The sequence below is a fragment of the Triticum aestivum genome, chromosome 1B, assembly GCF_018294505.1.
Source record: "Triticum aestivum cultivar Chinese Spring chromosome 1B, IWGSC CS RefSeq v2.1, whole genome shotgun sequence".
NCBI classification, from domain to species: Eukaryota; Viridiplantae; Streptophyta; class Magnoliopsida; order Poales; family Poaceae; genus Triticum; species Triticum aestivum.
The window spans coordinates 111,760,151-111,776,175 of NC_057795.1; positions in this window are offsets into that span (position 1 = coordinate 111,760,151).

Consider the following 16,025-nt stretch of genomic DNA (forward strand, 5'->3'; position numbering starts at 1 on the left):
GTACCACTGATGTGCATCATGGTCACACAATCTACCACGATCGGACTATCACCATCTACCCAGGTATTCCATTTTTTAACCCTCTCACCTTCTCTTTCATTGTTGCACTACTTACTAGTACTAGTAGCAGTACTTTTTACCTTGGAGGATGTGTATAGCTAGCTAGGCCCTTGAAGACTTGAACCCACTAGCAGCCACCATTATTGTTTTTCCATGTCTTACTATCTCATCCATGTAGCTGAGAGTGGCTACGTATAATAAACCGGTTACTTTACTTCCTCTATACCAGAGTAGTACTATTTGCTGCACAGTATTACTGACTGCCATATTTGAGCACAACATTATTATGCATGGACCTTGACTATGTATGTCACCATGTGTCCAGATCTGAGATGCCACGTGTACTAGATGAACGTCGCCGAGTTCGACCTCCGTGATGCTACGTGGGTGCCGAGGAACACTCTTGGAGAGTACTCGCTTTTCATTGGGGACAGCTACCCCATAGTGACGCGGATGCCACCTTCCGTGCACAACACCGAAGGCCTGCCATTCATGAAGCATGGTTGTGTCTTCAGTGCGCACTACCGGATGAATGACATGCTGGGACACACTATCCCTGATTTATGCCGCTTCAGCTTGGATGAGTCTCCATCGTGTGGAACCGGACTAGAAAGCTGCGATAATGATTCCCGTTCCCCACCGCTATGGATCGTGCCATCCATGAAGAACACCTGGGGCTAGAACCTGGAGGAGGACATGTAGCCCATCTATAATGCGTAAGTGGAGTACGGTAAATTATGAACAGTAGCGCAGTGAATATATGTAGACTAGTCGTGCACAAATTTATCACATGAATTGGAGATGAACTTGTGTGGCATACTGGCAGTTGTCCTTTAGAATTTATTACTAGTAAATGTGTTATGTGTACATGCAACTTGTGTGGCTGTTGCACGGGCTCCAACACGCTCTTTGAGAAAAAAGGTGGCACAGCTTTGGATATAGGTGACGTGGCGGCATCATACAGTAGCATCGTTTGCTATAGTTGTAGTATACTCCTACTAGGACGAAAACTCCTATAAAACCTTGCGCTTGGCTCTTTGCCTCTTTGGGAGGTTCAACAGTTCGTACTCATGTGAACCTTGCACTTGGCTCTTCGCCGCTTCGGAAGGTCCAACAATGATGATACTACAGTACAATATGCTTCTGACAATCTGACACCGATTGAACTGCTGCACGTCCACCGCAAGGGAGAGGGAGAGGGAGAGGGAGAGGTTACTGTAGTCAAAACCCTCTCCTCGTCCTACGAGCCACCATGCGCGTGGGCGACGGAGAGGCATAGTAAGCAAGCTTCTCCTTGTTCCGCGAGTTGACGGGACACATCAAAGCAGTACTAGTACTAGTCCATACTGCGTCCTTCCGGTTAATATGGCTTAATTTGAAACGAGAAAAATACACTGGCGGTCAACTAATGTAACAATACACTCTTTACGGTCACTATATATAGTTTTGCGGTGATTATATGATCACTAGCTCATCGTAGAGCACTGTATTGCACCCTACTGACCGGACACATAGTTGATGTGGCACTTTGTTGACTGGTTAAATTTACACCTGGTTTCTAGGTCCCACCTGTCAGTTGGCAGAGCAAAGAAATCAGTTAAACAAAACTTTACGCAGGCGCGACAGGAGTCAAACCCTTGCGCGCGAACCACCCTAGCTGTGTATGTGAGTGCATGCACGTGTACTCCCTCGGTCTTCCAACAAAGAGTGTACATCGGCTAGAAACAAAGAGTGTAGTACATCTACACTTCCCATGCATTTAGCCTTTAATCTAAATCGATATTGATTGACTAATGCACCAACTTGTGCTCTAGGTATAGGCTACATGTCTATCCTTAATTACAGCATGCAACAACCTTCATTTAATCTTTTCTCTCAATGGTCGCATGCACACATAAGTCTGCTACTTTTGGGCATTAATTATGCCCTGGTCAATGTGTAAATCTCTAAATGTACAGTCTTTCATGGACGTATGGAGTAGGTTGAGCACTTGAGCGTGAGCGTGTGTGTTGTGTCGTGTGATGTGTGACGCATGGGTGCGTGAGTGTTGCGTGCATCCATTTGTACGTGTGAGTGTTGCATGTTGCATGCATGCATGCATGCATGAGGCTTACTCCCTCACATTGACATGTTCATATTTCAGGCTTCCTCTGTTCCCTCCATATGGTGATACTCCCTCTGTTCCCAAATACGGAGTAAAAGCCTCCCTCTGTTCCCAAATATGGAGTATTTGTCTTTCTAGAGATTTCAACAAGTGACTACGTACGAAGCAAAATGAGTGAAGTGAGCGTAGAGACATAGGGATATTATAGATAGGAAGTCTTCACGATTCATTATTCCCCATCTCGGTCAGAGAGAACTATTCAACTAGTCTTCACAGTGAAGTGACAATACACACTGCAGCAGATGGGAAACTTAGTTAATAAGTTGAACCAGTGTGTTGGTGTTACTAAATCAGCCTTACCCAGTACTGCCATCTTGTTTGCCACTAGAGCACGCTTCCGCAAATACGCCTACACACCTCTCTCCTCCATTAACTGACATATGGGCCCTCATGAGGTAGACCCACATGTCATCAGTGTAAATATTTACACTCCGAAGGACGGTATATCCTGGTAATAGTACTAGTAGAATTGAGATTTAATGCACTTTCTTCCCCTTCTTTCACTCTTCTTCCTCCTCTCTTCCCCATTGTCGGCCGCACACCATCGCCCCCCGCTCATTGCTCGCTCACCCGCACCATCTTCCTTGGTAGCTCGCGCGTACCATATCCCCCGCTCACTGCTCGGACACACGAGGAGAAGCTTCTTTGCTCGCCCGCCCGAATCCACTTCCCCGCTGGCTCGCAGGCATCAAAAACCCAGTGGCAGAACCGACTGACACGCAGAGCCGCGATTGGAATTCCCTCCCTGATATTCTCTTGGAGCAGATCTGTAATCACATGGACCTACTCAGCACCTTCCGTCTGGCCGCATGCTCGGTGTCTTTGTACCGTCTACTCGTCTGCAACCAGCCGGCTCTTTTCAAGACACCCTACTTACTGATGCCCGATCCTCGCAGGTGGCGCAGACACTGACTTGATGATCCTACAGAGGTTGTCGTGGTGCCCCTCGACATGCTACCACTACACGTCCACCTATCCTTCATGCGCGACCACTACTGGGCAGGCATGAAGGCCAACTGGATCGTCCTCATCCACCAATTCGGTAGTCCATGGCGTCTCATGGATATCTACACCCAGTGAGAGATCACCCTTCCATCATTGGGTACCGCCACCAACGAGCCTCGGGGCCCGCCGGACACTCCTTCCTACTATGCACGAGACGCATCAAGCTTTTGGCTCGACCTCTGTTTGCTGAAAGTTGTAATCTGTGAAGTGCCCACACCATCAGAAGACTACATGGATTACAAGCTCATTGCCTTGTTTGACATGGGATTAGTCTATCTGGAATCCGGTCTCCATACATGGTTATGGCTCATCGTCAATCCTGTTGAGGCAACATTTTTGTCTGATGCTATAGTGCACGATGGCATCGTTTACACGGTCGACGCGCAGATTGGCCACCTATACTGGTGGAATCTATCGTCGTGTAATTGTTCTATCTCATCTCATCTTTACCTTATGAATATGACTGCATGTTCATTGTTACAAATTTAGAATAGATAGTATGTCTATAACCACATTATTGCTATATGTTCCTCTCATTTCCTTGATTTTTATGACCACACATGTTATTGTTAGAGTTGATATGAGAACAATTGGCATCTAATGATTGTTAGAATAGATATTATGAGCATAACCTCATGATTTCTATATGTTACTCTCATTTCCAAGATTTTTATAACAACGCATGTTATTGCTTAGAGTTGATATGAGAACAGTAGTACTCTAAGTGCTTTGGTAGAATATGAGTAGGCTTTGTCATAGCTGTTTTCCTCTCATTGTTACATGATGTTCGAACCATGACATATTGCTAGAATATGAAAGTCATTGGCTTATTTTTTAACTTGGGGTATGATTATGACCATGGCATTGCAATTCTCTGTATATGATATGTGTCACTGTTATAATAATCTTAATTCCACACATACTCTGAACATGATTTTTTATTTTTGTCCTTTTGGTCTCCAATTTGAATTGTTGCAGCAGATGCAAATGCGCTGGCCTTCATGATTCCAGGACCTGGAATCATACCAGCCGATGGGTGGTGGTTCATTGCTCGTTCAGCTGACGTTGGTCATTTGATGCACATTCGCACGTACCAAATTGAACAAACCATTACATCAAGCCACATGTAGTACAGTGCCTGGGGCGTTCGTCACATTGATGGCTATGGCTGCTTCGTGTTCGAGAAAGATCCCTGCTCCGTTGGGCCATGCGTATTCAACTGGGGGCAGGTTTACAGCCTCGGCAACCACTCCATGTTCCTCGGGCTCAATTATCCGATCATCCAACCAATCTTCAATCATATCACCGGCGATGATTACTGTGCTATTCAACTTCCATTCGCCAGGGCTGACTGTGTTTACACATCATACCATGGTTTCATGAATCACCATATCCAGAGATTCGTCGACACAACTTGTTGCTAGATAACCTTCAGTGTGTGAAAGGCATCAAGCTTCCATGCGATGGATGGCTTTTGCAAACCCGACATGCGGCGATGTGGTTCATGCCAACAACAAATATGCATAACTGGATTCGTACTGATATCTAGACTGAGCCATGTATTCTGCTGATGTAGCATGACCCTCTTTTGTTGGATATTATGTACTGTTGTTAGTTTGAAGCACTCCTATGGTTTGAAGAATAGATACCTTTCTGGGATCAAGTGCATCCTAAATCACCTCCATACGATGTACTGATAATGATATATACATATATATATATATAGACGGTCTATTATGCTAATATTAGCAGAATAACTATTCTGATAACACTTCCACACTGCACGTTCAACGCAAGTGCACGTCATTCTTTGAACCAAGTGTGCTGCAGCACTAACACGAGTGAACTTCTCGTCGGAAAAAAATTGCACGCGTTGTTTTTTCGGTACTGTTTTCTCTCTAATTTTTTTAATCGTTTATCGGAATGCGGCGTGCAATATAGCATTGAAAATCTATGGATTAGGCGCAACTTCGACATGTTGAACACTTTTCGAGATTCCACACGGTTTAAGAGCAGTTTTGAAAATGGCGCGGCCCATGACGAGTGGCAGCAAGCGTTTTTTCACGATTTCTTCTAAACCGCTCATCGGAACGAAGTAAATGATACACCGTTGGAAAGATATCGTCGAGGCACATCTTTTCATATTTATTATTTTCTCTAATTCGTTACGGTTTAAGAGCAGTTTCAAATTTACTAAATCGTGGAACTCTGTTTTTCAAAAAAAAATCGATACTGTTTTCGCTCTAGTTTTTTAACCGTTTGTTGAAACGAGGCGTGTAATATATCATTTAAAAGCTATGGACGAGGCGCAACTTTCATGTGTTGCAATGTTTTTGAGATTCCTTACGGTTTTAAGTTAATTTTGAAAATTGTGTGGCGGACGATGAGTGGCAGCGGCCGTTTTTCGAGTAATTTTTACAAACCGCTGGTCGGAATGATTCAAACAATACGCCATTGGAAATATATCGACGAGGCGCAACTTTTTCATGTAGAACACTCCCTCTAATTCTTTACGGTTTAAGAGGAATTTTGAATTTACCGAAATGCGAACACTCTATTTTTCGCTACACCCAAAACGACGTGGGTAGTTCATCCGACTGAAAACCGCACTGCATCGGATGAAAAACCGCACTGCAGCACACGTGTTATAGAACTGCATGGTTTCTTTTATTCAAACATAATTTTTTCAAGGACGAGAAAGTAGAGTGCACTTCACATCGGGTGTAAATGAAACACAACACTATCAAGAAATGAACCGCATTACTTTTTTTCGCTTCCGTAACAATTGTTTTGCACCTACGGGATGAACAACATCATATGGTCGACCGCACTGTTTCAGAATGAAAACCGCACTGCATCGGACGGGCAAGCGAGCTACATAATTTCTTTTGTCGAACGTAATTTTTCTCAGACGAGTTTTTGTTGTCTTTTTTTAACATTTTTTATGAACGAGAATGGACTGCAGAGTCGAGGGCAAGTGAGCCGCGACATATATCGAAGTGAACCGCATTATTATCTTGTTGTTTCCCTAAAATTTTCGCATTTTTCATTTTTCATGTTGGGTGCAAGTGAACAGTATCACTCTCAAAAGTGAACCGCATCCGAGAACCAAGCGCACTGCAAGTGTTGATGTAGTTAACTGAATTTTGAGACACACAAAACAAATTGCACTTCATACAGAGTAGTAATGAGCTGCTACACAAATGAAGTGAAGTACATTCTTTTTGTCTCTTCAAACAAATTTATTCAAGACCGTGAGCATCACGCCACCACACTACAAGCACCCTCGCCGGTGGGCTGCACACCCAGCCGCACCTCAATGACGAGCCAGGAGAACTGCACTGTTGCGCCTATTGCGCCCAAACGAAATCTGAAAAGGCACCGCAAATATTCCTGAACCTCAACTACTACATAACCGCAGCGCAACTTCTGTTGTTTGGGAAGAAAGGAACCACCACGCCGTCTCCGCCGGTGTCACGCAATACCATGGTTCCCGGTGCAGCAGAGCAGCAAAAAAGGAGCAGTGCAGCCAGCGCCATGTTATCTCACAATGAACTGCAAAGCAATATTTTAGTGAGCTGCAAAAAAAATATCAAAGGAGCTGCACACTGAAAACACTACAAAATGCAAGAACATGTCAATGCAATGCATGGAACATGCTCGCCGAAGCGCTCGCCAGTGAACTGCACGTTGCGCCAAACTGGAAACACTACACAAATGCTTCTGAATGGCAACAACCATGGATGGTATTAGCACGGCGAACTCCACGGCATCGCCATCCGTACTGCATGTCATGGGTGGCTGGGACATGCGCCCGGGAAGGTAATAGCAAGCTACATAGGGGGATCACTGGTGGGAGACCATCAACCAGATCGGCGGCAGAAAACAGCGGCACCGCGTGGCCGGATCCAGGGTTGTCAGTGGTGTGCGAGCAGGGGGCGCCATGAACCCAGATCCCATCATCGTCGTCCTCTAAGTAGGCTGCCGCGACGCCTAGTTGGGTGGCAGTCGCCCCCTCTCTATAGATCGACCGATGCAGGAGAGGTAGGGCAGATCCACGGAGCAACGCCCGCCGAGGTAGGTGATTGGTTGCGTAGGAGGCAAGATCCGGGGGGGCGCCAGGGACTGGAGGCAGGGTGCATCTGGCGTTGGGGGCCAGTGGAGGGGCGACGCCGTGCCGCATATGGATACGATGCTGGGCGGAGACGCGCTCGCATGAATGGGGAAAGATGGTTGGGTAAGGGGGCTAGTGAAAGGCGATGGAGAGGTGGTGGGCATGAGCGGGGCTTGGGGAAGGGTCGCCGGTGAGGGAGGACGAGGGTTGCATCCCAGATCTGGGGCAGCCACCGCATCGGGACGCCGGGCAGACGCGGCCGAGGCTGTGGATGGGGTCGGGCGGCGTCGCGCCGCGGGGCAGGGGTCGTTGACGCCGGCGAGCGCATGGCGGGGCAGCGGCCATGGCTATGGCGGGGCAGGGCCGGGGCCGTCGCTGGGCGGCGCTGCGGGTCGGTGCCGGACGGGAGGAGTAGGAGGCGGGGCGGCTCTTGACGGGAGGAGGAGGAGGCGTGGCGGTGCCGGGCAAGAGGAGGAGGCTGGGCGGCGTCGGCCGGGAGGAGGAGGAGGAGGCAGGGCGGCGTGGGGAAGGAGGTCGTGAGATGCTGGGATGGGAGGTGGAGGTTGTGCGGCAGAGAGCTAGGAGGTGGTGGTCGTGGGGAGTGGATGGAGAGGCACGGGGTGAGAGGGGAGTTGGTGCCCGAACAGATAAGGTGGGAGTTGGTGCAGTTTGGTGGTTCGTTTTGTAGCTACAGCGGTACATGGGTGTGTTAGCAGAATAAGGTGGGGATGTGCAGAATAAGGGTCTTAAGGGGTGTTATCATAATAGACCCATCCTATATATATATATATATATATATATATATATATATATATATATATATATATCAATTAGGCTTCAAGTGCGTACTTGTTAGTTGACCACTTATATGTCGAAATTTTTCATCATTCACTTAAAACAGTCGATTGATCATACATTGAGTACCATATAACTGGAATTAACCAATGCAAGTTGAAGAAGGATTGGCCGGTGCTGCCGGCTGGTGTCAAGTTCGATCCCACGTATCAGGAGCTGATCCAGCACCTTGAGGCCAAAGTGAGTGCTGACAGCGTGAGATCTCACCCTCTCATTGATTTTTTTTCATACCAACCATTGACAGCGAGCACGGCATATGGTATACCCATCCTGAGAAACATCCAGGTAAGACACCGATCGGCCGTCTACTTGCACAAACATATTTCTTTGTTTATAGCTCTATTTTTCTTTTTAGACGCAGACCTAGTGAAGCAATTACAATTTGACAGTTAATAAAAAGTGAAACTAGTGACTGCAACATGCCAAAGATGTTATGAAAATGCCAACTACATACACTAAAACCTGTATTCGACAATACTGCAGGTATCACACTGAGTGGCCTAAGCAAGCATTTCTTCCATCGCAATTCCAGGGCGTTCAAAAGGGGCACCTGGACGCGTCGTAAGATACAGTCGGAGTGCAGCATGAACGTGATGTGGCACAAGAGCATCAATACCTTGCCGGTGATGGTCAACGACCGGCAGACGGGCAGCAAAAAGGTTCTGGTGCTGCACACCAACAAGAACTTCGACCAGCAGAGGACCGACTGGGTGATGCACCAGTACCACCTCGAGGGCCTGGAGCAAGAGAAGGAGCGGGAGCTGGTCCTCTACAAGATTTTCTATCAAACGATCACTAGAGCCAGAAGTAAAAAGATTATAAGTTAGTTTGGTATTGGTACTTGTACTACCTTGTCGTCCGCAAGTTGGTATTGTTGTTAACGATGTTTTGGTATGAACTTGGCATTTTCTTCCAACCATCATGCCGAGGGTTGACGTGGATATAAAGCTGAATCATTTGTTTCGAAACGAATTTTCAGGCACCTGATTTTTATTTGATGGGTAGCATAAGCACCTGCCGTTCGAATTCCTAGTTCTACAAATTTTTCGAAGCAAGTGCATGCATTCATTATCATGATGAAAAAACAATATCCCTGCTGCATCCCAGTTATCAGTCTGTACTTGCAGAATTCTCTCGTTTATTGAGCAGGTATATTGTTTTTTCAGGTCGAGCAAGTTTCAACTGAGTTGTAGACTGCCCAGGCTTGGTTTTGTTTTTAATAGGCCCAGCCCGTGACGACAACAGGGCACAAAGATCCAGCAAGTATCTACTGGCCTCTGGCCCGCCAGCGTTAGTTATATTTTGTCTTACAACATCCACAAGCAGTTTTTTTACTGAATCAAACACACAACCCAGTTCTATTTTTCTCTTGAAACGCATGTCCTACATCTGTTTTCTAATCTCTACCTATAGTTTTACTAGTTCATATACACGTATCATTATCTTGAAAATACATAAAATTCCCTTTTCATATTTACATCCTTATTTTTTTCCTCCCAGCGCTGACTTTTTTACCACTGGTTTTCCCTTAAACCAACTCAATTGTCCCACGTCTTATTTGCTTAGAAAAACAAAAGAATTTTTTTGGCAAATCAATAAGTTCTTAGAAAAATGTTTATCATTTTGGGATTACAATAGTTCGGACACCACCGAAATATGCAAAATAAGGTTGAACTTTTTGACCGTGGTCCTGGGCAAAAAATGGGCTGTAATAAATTACTTAAGAATAAGCAAATGGGCTCCAAATTGTTAAAAAATAGCAAATGGGCTCTATGTTGTTTTCCACGATTTGGAGGCTGACTTGTGGGCCTACTAAGTTCATGCGTACACAAGGTTTCTCGAAAAAGAAACTTAGTCAACAATCGACTCTACCAGCGTTAGACCGTTAGATGTCAATCTAACGGCAATCGTGCTTCTTCAGTCTCTGATCTTCCTGCCACAGTCGCCCAAACCAGCGTCGTTGGAACCGCCTGCTCCCGCCTCCCGTGGCCGGCTGTGCTGCCACGCAGGCCTCACGGCCCCACCATACTCGCATCCCTGGCCTGTCTATCCCTCTACTCACCCACACCTCCTGTTATTTTTCGGCGATGGCAGCCGAACCAGTCAACCCTTGTACTCTCCACCATGTGGGTAGCCATTGTCGTGTCCTCCCCGGCACTGTGTCGTTCCCTTCGTAGGCCTCGCTGTCGTCCACCGCCCTGGTGCTCTCGGTGCGGCGTGGTCAACGTGGTCAACGAACAACATCCATCGGAAGTGGACTATACATGGAGAGGCTGACAGCTGGGTCCACGGCCGCACACAAGGAAATGCCTCCTTATTACGCCCAAAATAATGATTCCTCCACCTCACATCTGGGACCCACCGGAAAGGCCTCTGTATTTCATGAAAAAATGCTCCCTCCGCTGACAAGTCGGACCCACCACCAATATCTTCGCATGCAAGGAAGTGCCTCCTTATTGCGCACAAAAAAATGAATATCCCCTACCACCTGGGACCCACCATAGTGGGAGGCTAACTTGTGGGCCTACTAAGTTGATGAGGACGGAGGGCTTTGTCAACTTAGTCAATATATGAACGATTCTAGCTCCAGTGACCGTACGATGTCCATCCAACGGACGTAGTGCTTCTTCAACCTCTGGTCTTCTTGCTCCTGCCGCCCAAACCAGCACCGGTCATGCCACGTGCTCCTGCCTCCCGTGGCTGGTTGTGATGCCGCGGAGGCCTCACCGCCCCCTACTACTCCCACTGCTAGCCAGGTCATCCCTCTACTCAACCACAACCCCTGTTATTCTACGGCGACGGCAGCCTCACACCGCAGCCGAACTAGTGAACCCATGTACTCCCCTACGAGTGGGAATCCACTGCCACCTCTTCCCCGGCTCCGCGTCGTCCCCTTCCTAGGCCTCGCCATCGTCCACCACCCTGGTGCTCTCGGCGTGGTGTGGTCAACGTGGTCAAGGAATGACTTCCATCGGAAGAGTACTGTACATTGATAGGCTGACAGCTGGATCCACGGCAGCCGCAAGGAATTGGCTCCTTATTACGTGCAAAATAATTATTCCTCCAGCTGACAGCAGGGACCCATCGGGCGGGCCACTGTATTTCACGAAAAAACATTTCCCCCCTGACTGCTGGGACCCACCAGTTACATCTTCGCACGCAAGGAAGTGCGTCCATATTACAGGCAAAAAAACGATTCGCCCCCCTAACTGCTGGGACCCACCAGCTACATCTTCGCACGCAAGGAAGTGCCTGACAGTCAGGACCCACCTGGTTGAAGCGTACATAGTGTTTTCATTCTGGTCGCGAACGTTTACATACTGGTCGATGTAGAGGCGCGCACGTGTCATAGTAGAGGCGCGCACATAGCATGTACACGTACGTACAGCGGCCAGTGTGCAAGAAATAAAATACGGCCATGTAGGTACATACGGGTGGGGTCTCGAACGCCTACTCGCACATACGTATGGCTAGGGCTCGTGTACAAGGCTGGGTCGGAACGGAGAAACTGCGTCGTCGCCGTGTTCATGGGGAGCCAGTTGGCTGGGTCGGAACGGAATGCATCGTCATGTTTGATACGTCTCCAACGTATCTACAATTTATGAAGTATTCATGCTATTATATTATCTGTTTTGGATCTTTAATGGGCTTTATTATACACTTCTATACTATTTTTGGGACTAACCTATTAACCGGAGGCCCAGTCCAAATTGATGTTTTCTTGCCTATTTCAGTGTTTCGCAAAAAAGGAATATCAAACAGAGTCCAAACGGAATGAAACCTTCGGGAGCGTTATTTTTGGAATGGAAGCAATCCAAGAGACTTGGAGTAGACGTCAGGGAAGCTTCGAGGTGGCCACGAGGGTCAGGGGCACGCCCTACCCCCTAGGCGCGCCCCCCACCCTCGTGGGCCCCTCGTGGCTCCCTGACCGACTTCCTTCTCCTATATATGTTCATATACCCCGAAAACATCCAGGAGCACAATAGATCGGGCGTTTCACCGCCGCAAGCCCCTATAGCCACCAAAAACCAATCGAGACCCTGTTTTGGCACCCTACCAGAGGGGGGATCCCTCACCGGTGGCCATATTCATCATCTCGGCGCTCTCCATGACGAGGATGGAGTAGTTCACCATCGGGGCTGAGGGTGTGTACCAGTAGCTATGTGTTTGATCTCTCTCTCTCTCGTGTTCTTGAGAAGGTACGATCTTGATGTACTATGAGCTTTGCTATTATAGTTGGATCTTATGATGTTTCTCCCCCTCTACTCTCTTTTAATGGGTTGAGTTTTCCCTTTGAAATTATCTTATCGGATTGAGTCTTTAAGGATTTGAGAACACTTGATATATGTCTTGCATGTGCTTATCTGTGGTGACAATGGGATATTCACGTGATCTACTTGATGTATGTTTTGGTGATCAACTTGCGGGTTCAGTGACCTTGTGAACTTATGCATAGGGGTTGGCACATGTTTTCGTCTTGACTCTCCGGTAGAAACTTTGGGGCACTCTTTGAAGTACTTTGTGTTGGTTGAATAGATGAATCTGAGATTATGTGATGCATATCGTATAATCATGCCCACTGATACTTGAGATGACATTGGAGTATCTAGGTGACATTAGGGTTTTGGTTGATTTGTGTCTTAAGGTGTTATTCTAGTACGAACTCTATGATAGATCGAACGGAAAGAATAGCTTCGTGTTATTTTACTACGGACTCTTAAATAGATCGATCAGAAAGGATAACTTTGAGGTGGTTTCGTACCCTACAATAATCTCTTCATTTGTTCTCCACTATTAGTGACTTTGGAGTGACTCTTTGTTGCATGTTGAGGGATTGTTATATGATCTAATTATGTTATTATTGTTGAGAGAACTTGCACTAGTGAAATTATGAACCCTAGGCCTTGTTTCCTAGCATTGCAATACCTTTTTATGCTCACTTTTATCATTAGTTACCTTGCTGTTTTCATATTTTCATATTACAAAAACCTATATCTACCATCCATATTGCACTTGTATCACCATCTCTTCGCCAAACTAGTGCACCTATACAATTTACTATTGTATTGGGTGTGTTGGGGACACAAGAGACTCTTTGTTATTTGGTTGCAGGGTTACTTGAGAGAGACCATCTTCAACCTACGCCTCCCACGGATTGATAAACCTTAGGTCATCCACTTGAGGGAAATTTGCTACTGTCCTACAAACCTCTGCACTTGGAGGCCCAACAACGTCTATAAGGAGAAGGTTGCGTAGTAGAAATCAAGCTCTTTTCTGGCGCCGTTGCCGCGGAGGTGAGTGCTTGAAGTTATATCTTTAGATCTTGCAATCGAATCTTTTAGTTTCTTGTTTTATCACTAGTTTAGTTTATAAACAAAACTACAAAAAATGGAATTGAGTATGCCTCATACGCTTCATCTTTTTAATATCTTTCGTGAGAATGATGGTAAGGAAAATTGTGCTCGAGTGCTAGAAGAAGAAGTCTATAAAATGTTTGGCACTAAATCTTTGAATGCGAGCATGATTGCAATATTATTAGTATGAATTCTTTGAATACCCATGATGCTAATGATATGCAAAGCCACAAGCTTGGGGATGCTATGTTTGATGAATAAGATATTTTTTGTCCCGCAAGTTTTGATGAGAATATTTATTATGATGAAAGCATGCCTCCTATTTATGATGATTAAATTGATAAAAGTGGATTTGGAGAGGTCATGGCTTTGTTTAGTGATGAATCCACTGTTTCGGAAGAGGTACCAAATGATTATGAGAACAAAGTTGCTATCTATGATGATTATTGTGATGACTTCTATGCTATTAAGAATAATGATAACCATAAAACTTGTTATCATGATTTTAGTTTTCAATTGGATTATGCCTCACATAATAGTTATTTTGTTGAGTTTTCTCCCACTACTATTGATGAGAATAAATTTACTTATGTCGAGAGTAGTAAAATTTCAATGCAAGTAGATCATGAAAACAATGCTTTATGTGATGGTTATATTGTTGAATTCATTCATGATGCTACTGAAAATTATTATGAGGGAGGAATATATGCTTGTAGGAATTGCAATAATATCAAGTTTCCTCTCTATGTGCTTAAAGTTTTGAAGTTATGCTTGTTTTGCCTTCCTATGCTAGTTGATTATTGTTCCCATAAGTTGTTTGCTCACAAAATCCCCATGCATATGAAGTGCGTTATACTTAAATGTGCTAGTCATATTCTTCATGATGCTCTCTTTATGTTTCAATTCTTAACTTTTATGTGAGCATCATTGAAATCATCATGCCTAGCTAGGGGCATCAAACGTTAGCGCTTGTTGGGAGGCAACCCAATTTTATTTCTGTTCCTTTGCTTTTGCTCCTGTTTAGTAATAAATAATTCATCTAGCCTATTTTTAGATGTGGTTTTATGTTTTAATTAGTGTTTGTGCCAAGTAGAACCTTTGGGAAGACTTGGGTGAAGTCTTTGTGATCTTGCTGTAAAAAACAGAAACTTTAGCGCTCAAGAGATTAGATGCCATGTTTTACTGGAGATAGATTTTAGGTTGATTCTTTTTGCTGATAATTAATAGACAAATTACTCAGGTCCACCAATTTATTTCAGAATTGTTGGAGTTACATAAGTATTCTAATGATACAGATTGCTACAGACTGTTCTGTTTTTGACAGATTCTGTTTTCTATGTGTTGTTTGCTTATTTTGATGAATCTATGAGTAATATCGGAGGGCATGAACCATAGAGAAGTTGTAATACAGTATATATCACACCAATATGAATTTAGAATGAGTTAACAATAGTACCTAAGTGGTAATTTATTTTCTTATACTAACGGAGCTTACGAGTTTTCTGTTGAGTTTTGTGTTGTGACGTTTTCAAGTTTTGGGTAAAGATTTGATGGACAATGGAATAAGGAGTGGCAAGAACCTAAGCTTGGGGATGCCCAAGGCACCACAAGGTAATATTCAAGGACAACCAAGATCCTAAGCTTGGGGATGCCCGGAAGGCATCCCCTCTTTCGTCTTCGTTCATCGGTAACTTTACTTGGAGCTATATTTTTATTCACCACATAATATGTGTTTTGCTTGGAGCGTCATTTTATTTCATTAGTATTTTCTTGCTGTTATTTAGAATAATTTTTTGCATCTATATTTTCAATAAAAATGTCAAGGATAGCCTTTACCATGCTTATTTTGCAAGTATACATGTTGCTGTTTCAAAACAGAAAGTTTACCGCTGTTGCAAAAATTCCCTAGAAAAGTCAGAGAATGATATAATATTGAAACTTTTTGCATATTGAGCTCTGATAAATATTCTACAGTGTAGTATTTTTCTCATAGTTTTTGGAGTTAGGGAAGTATGGTGAATCTTGCATTCTTTACAGACTGTACTGTTTTGGCAGATTGCTGTTATGTTTGCATTGTTTGCATATGTTTGCTTGTTTAATGATTCTATTTGAGGATAGGAGTATTAAATATGCAGAGGAATTTAGTATGCAATGTTGAAAAATAATTTTAGTGATTTGTTACAGTAGAAAATGATAAGGTTTTTGCATTGGTTTATACTAACGTATCTTACGAGTTCTTGTTGAGTTTGGTCTGGATGAAGCTTTCGAGATTTAGGAAACCAAGATATAAAAGGAATTAAGGATACACAAAAGCTCAAGCTTCGGGATGCCCAAGGCACCCCAAGATAATATTTCAAGAAGTCTCAAGCATCTAAGCTTGGGGATGCCCCGGTAGGCATCCCACCTTTCTTCTTCAACAATTATCGGTTAGTATCGGTTGAGCCTAAGTTTTTGCTTCTTCACATGTTGTGTG